This window comes from Cupressus sempervirens, chromosome 1 (genome assembly GCF_028749045.1).
Source record: "Cupressus sempervirens isolate cs-2001-9-10 chromosome 1, ASM2874904v1, whole genome shotgun sequence".
Lineage (NCBI taxonomy): Eukaryota > Viridiplantae > Streptophyta > Pinopsida > Cupressales > Cupressaceae > Cupressus > Cupressus sempervirens.
In genome coordinates, this window is record NC_143118.1 from 709,656,786 (window position 1) to 709,662,510 (window position 5,725).

The 5,725-nt window shown below is 38.7% G+C and overlaps 1 pseudogene; it reads left to right on the forward strand.

The window, feature by feature from the left end:
* The first annotated feature begins 217 nt into the window (after positions 1 to 217).
* LOC149579932 (S-type anion channel SLAH4-like) lies at positions 218 to 2,090 on the forward strand (annotated as a pseudogene).
* Positions 2,091 to 5,725: the final 3,635 nt, after the last annotated feature.

Here is a 5,725-nt window from a genome sequence, read left to right on the forward strand (position 1 = left end):
AGGAGATATTTTCTACGGGAAGAAAAATAATTTTATATATTGTAGTGTACTTAGGAAACATCAATTTGGAAATTTGGAAACTGGAGTCCGCACAACTAGTATTGCACGTCATTTATGGTATAGGAGCACAAAATTAAATTGCCTTTTATTTCAACTTGGCTTTGTCAATAAAAGCAATTGGATGCTCCAAGGATTCCCATCTTTGAAGTTTTAGAAGATGGACTACCAGAATCCTCTTCACTGCAACGTAATTCCCAATGATATTCAAAATGAGAAGATGATTTCAATACGCTTAGAACGATCAATGGCTTCAGGAGGTACTGAATTTCGTGCTTTGCAGCCTGCAATCGAGCGCGTCTCTTCCGTATGTTATTCGAGGGATTACAACAGGCAAAACTTATCAGGTAGTACAAATAAGGCCTGTGAAGATCAATGGTTCATTTAAGATAAATCTCACTTGGCCTTGCAGAGTCTTCCATTACTGGAAAGACAAGCCTCCCTGAGCTGGCCTTCGTCGCCTAGAAATAAATTTAGTGGAAAAGATGTTCAGTCATTAGATAACTTATACATCTACGAACGTTGTTTATCCATCCAACAGGTAAGCTTTTCTGCAAAAAAATCCATTTTATGTTATAAATAAAGCTCAACTAAATAAATAATGCTAGTTTTAACTATTTATCTTGGGGGCAAAAATGTCAAGCAGGAGCGAATGGATTCAAAAGCGCAGGGTAAATTACCGTTTTTGATAAGAAATTCATTCTGGGCACTTTCACATATGCCTCGACCTCTGCAGTCAAACGGTTCTTTGGAAAACTCTAGATGAGAACACCTCGTCTTTTATTCATTTTTTTTTCAAGATCCCAAGTCACTTCACATTTATGCTGTGGTTGCTTGCTTTATTAGGATTTTTCGTGATAGTGGGAGCTTACATGCTAAAATGCGTGTTTCATTTCGAGACTGTTCACATTGAGTATTACGATCGTGTAAGAGTGAACTATTTCTTTGTACCGTGGATTGCAGGAATGGTATTAAGGTTGGGACTTCCTTCTTCTTTCAGCTACTCTTAAACATCACACATTAAGGATAAAATTAAGTGGGAAAAAAAAAATCAATTTTGACTATTTAACACTTTTAGTTTTGGAATGAAACTTAATGTATGATGTTTAAACCGTCCGCTTCCTTTGACAAAGTCCATCCTTTGGTCTACTGTATGTTTATGGCTCCCATCGCAATCTTAGAGCTCAAAATCTACGGTCAAAAGTTCACCAAAGGAAAGAGGTCACTGGCTCGAGTCACAAACCCATCCACTCATTTGTCTATAATCAAAAATTTTTTCTTTGCCCGGGTCGCAGCAAAGGTAGATTGGAGAGAAATTGTACTGTTCCTTTTTACTGTGGGATTCATTCATTATGCGGTCGTGTTCATAACACTTTACCAGAGACTCTCCTCAGACATCACTGTTTCCAGAAAGATATTCCCAGTGTTCTTTCTGTTTGTTGCAGCTCCAAGCTTGGCAAGCCTCGCGTGGGAAGAAATATCGGGAACGTTCGATACGTTCTCCAAGATGCTGATTTTCCTCTCACTTTTCTTATGCTCCGTTTTGGTGAGTATTGTGATTAGATAGCACAATTAAAAAAATAAAATTTGAATTTTGCATCAAATTAATTGAATTAGAATACTAATTACACAAACTTTCTTCACCTTTGAACTTTCAGATAATGAGAATCGATTTCTTCCGGAACACTGTACAGAAAGTATCAATGATATGGTGGGCATGCGTATATCCAATCACGACAACATCAGTGGCCGCACTGAGATATGCAGAGAATGTGAAGCATCCCATTGCTCATACAATGGCTTTTGTTCTCTCTTCTGTTTCCATGGTGATGTTACTAATTCTTGCACTGTTAACTATGGTTAGCATGGTAGTAGCTAGGGACCACTATTTTCGGATGACACCGTCATCATTATTTGCTACAAGACTCAAAGAAAAGCTCTCTTGCGAGCTAAACGATCCCGAGGCTCTTGCTAGTCCTTATTTAAATACATTGTACAATATGATCTACAATTGTCACCATGGCAAGTTCTAAAATCATTTCTGGTTTTCTATAATAAACTTTCTCAATTTCTTCACTCGATAACATCAACTCCAAGGCGATACAACAATACAGATATCATAAGAACTACATTCGTTGTTTTTGTTGTGTATTCTGAAAGGATTTAAACAAAGAAATTAAATGTCGCAATAAGAAGAAATACACAACACTGGATTTATCCTGGTTCACCACAATAGTGGCTACGTCCAGACTGCAGAGTATTGAATTAATAAGAAAAATTTATTTACAAAATGAGCAGGAGCTGCATATAAATGGGCTCCAATAATATTTCAAATGAAGAGTCTTTGGAAACCAAGAGACTCGATTATTGGAGGGAACAAAGATGATTGTTGGCCTTCACAATATCAATAAACTCCCACCTGAAGGACAACAAATGTTGCAACTGATCACCCAATACCCTGCTCAAAAAATGATCTATCTTTTTTTCACAAGCCCAAGGGAAGTTCTAGCATATTCAAACTTCTCTTTGGCAACAACCTTCGTGAATATATCAGCCGGATTGATTTTGGTGTGAATCTTGACAACATTCAGCTTGCCCTCTTCGACTGCATGACGAACAAAGTGAGCATGTGCAATAACATGCTTGGAGCGACGTTGGGATGACTGATTATGTGCCATGAAGATCACACTACGGTTGTCACAAAATAGATTATATTCATTTTGACGAACTTTCAAGTCACCAAGTAACCGCTGAAGCCAAATAATTTCCCTTGCACCCTCGAAAAGAGCTAAGTATTCAACTTTAGTTGAAGAAAGAGCAATGGAATGTTGCAACCATGATGCCCAGCTGATTGCAGCTCCAGCAAATGTGAAGGTGTAACTAGTGGTAGACCTTCATTTATCCAAGTCTCCAACAAGATCAGAATCAGTGTAACCTTGTAGCTGAATTTTGTTTCTTCCAAAACATAAAACATAATCTGAAGTGCCTTTTAGATACCTTAGTATCCATTTGACGGCTTCCCAATGAGCTTTTCCGGGATTGCTCATGAACCTGCTCACAACTCCCACCGCATGAGCAATGTCAGGGCAAGTAGAAACCATAGCATACATAATACTACCAATGGCTGATTTGTATGGAATTTTCTCCATAAATTCTTTTTCTTCTTGTGTTTGAGGACATAATTCAGAACTTAATTGAAAGTGACCAGCAAGAGGAATAGTAGTTACTTTTGATTTAGCCATGCCAAATCTGTCAACAACTGTGTCAATGTATTGTTTTTGAGACAAAGTTATTTCCCTCTTTTTCCTATCCCTTGTGATTGTCATACCAAGAATCTTCTTGGCCACCCCTAAGTCTTTCATTGCAAATTGGCTTGCCAATTTTTGCTTCAACTCATTAACGATTCTTTTGTTTGTGCCAGCTACTAACATGTCATCGACATAAAGAAGAAGGATAAAAAACTCTCCACTTGGAAGTTTCTTGAAGTAGACACATGTGTCTGATTCACATCTTGTGAAATTATGCTCAGCCATGAAGCGATCAAATTTTACATACCATTGTCTTGGGGCTTGTTTCAGGCCATACAAGCTCCGATTTAATTTGCAATAAAGGTGTTCATGTCTCTTCTTTACGAACCCTTGTGGCTGCTCCATGTACAGTTCTTCTTCTACATCACCATGTAGGAAAGCGGTTTTCACGTCAAGTTGTTCTAATTCAAGATCCCATGCAGCTGCTAATCCCAGAACAGTTCAGATAGTTGTCATTTTGACAACTGGTGAGAAGATTTTATTGAAATCTATCCCTTGTTTTTGATCAAATCCCTTTACCACCAATCTGGCTTTGAAGCATTTATTTCCTTCCGCTTCATCTTTCACACGATATATCCACTTGTTCCTAAGTGGTCTTCGATTAGGCGAAAGAGAGACCAAATCCCAGGTTCGATTCTTGAGTAAAGAATCCATTTCTTCATGCATCGTTGTTTGCCATTTATCACTATTGACATCATTGAGAGCTGCTTTGAATGTAGACAGTTCTAAAAATTCTGAAACTAGAATTGAAGGCTCTGCTTCTTCAGCATACAATAATTCATAATCAGAGAATTTAGCCGGCATTCTCCGTTCTCTTGTGGATCTTCTCATTTGGGGTTCTCTGTTCTCTGGTTGAACCAATTCAAATGGAGAACCGGTTACACTAGTTCGCTAGTTTAAATGTTGAATTCCCTCTCTGTTGCTTGAGAATAGATTATTATGAAGTGTGCCTTCTCCATGTGATATATTTGTATTGGGTGCCTCAAAACCGGTATGTAAACTATGTTGTTTTGGAGACATGTTACCTCTACCTTCCATATTACCTACATGGTGAAAGGGTCTTTGACTGCCATGAAACTGTCATGAAACTGTCTCTTCTGCATGAAGCTATTCCCGTGAATTACCAAGATGCTGGTCTGTACTCCCACCATGATTACCCTGCACATTAATGTCCTGCAAATCAATTTGTAGACCCTGTGAAATAGCTCTAACACATTGCGGATGGAATTCTGCACCCTGTACATTCACCTTTGTTACGTGCATTTGAACCTGGTTTTCATTTGCCCCTTCCGGATTATGTGCAGGCTGCGGATTAGTTGGACCTACACTCTGAAATTGCCCACGTGTATTGCCAAGATTGTGGCTTGAGTTTCCACCGTGCTCAAATGGATATAGTGACATACGTTTACTGTGAGTGCTCTGTATATAGACGAGATTGCCATGGATATCAATTGGCACAGCCTGCGAATTACTCTCATCCTCCAGATTGATGTCCTGCGGTTCTATTTGCCCACCTTGCATCGGTGGATGAGTTTAATAGTCCTTTGACTGATAGCGCATTGTAGTAAGAGGATCCCTTGTACTTTGGTTTGAAAAACTTTCACAAGCTTAATCGTGATGGAGAGACAAATTCCTGTCATGAGAAGAGATATCAAAAAACTCTTGTGTAGAACTATCATCATGTCCTGTGTTCCCAGGAGTGGAAGAAGATGAAAAAATTGGAAATAGTACATAGGTGGGAGTATATGAAATAGTGTTAGAAACTGTTTGTGGATTCAATCCAACATTCCTTTGTGCAGCGATTGGCACAAATTCTTTTCAGACATTTCCTAAGAATTTAATGCTAGAAAGGTTTTCTCATTGAAGACAACGTCTCTGCTTCTCATAATCTTCTTATCAATTAAGCTCCAAAGCTTGAAGCCAAACTGATCCTCTCCATAGCCAACGAATATGCAAGGCTCAGATTTAGGATCCAGCTTGCTTATTTTTTCTTTGGGCACATGTGCAAAAGCCTGACAACCAAAAACTTTAAGATGAGAATAAGAGAGTCTTCTACCTTCCCATTCCTCTTCTAGAATTCTGAAGTTCAACTTTGAAGAAGGACTTTGATTAATGAGATATACCGCTGTATTACATGCCTCAGCCCAGAATTCTTTTCCCAATCTTGCATTAGAAAGAATACATCGAGCTTTCTCCATTATTGTCCTATTGAGTCTTTCCGCTGCCCCATTTTCTTGAGGGGTGTAGGGCACAACTTTCACCCTACGAATACCATTATCTGCACAATAATTGTCAAACTCCAGCGAACAAAACTCACCTCCATTATCCGTTTTTAAACATTTGATCTTATGGCCCCTTTG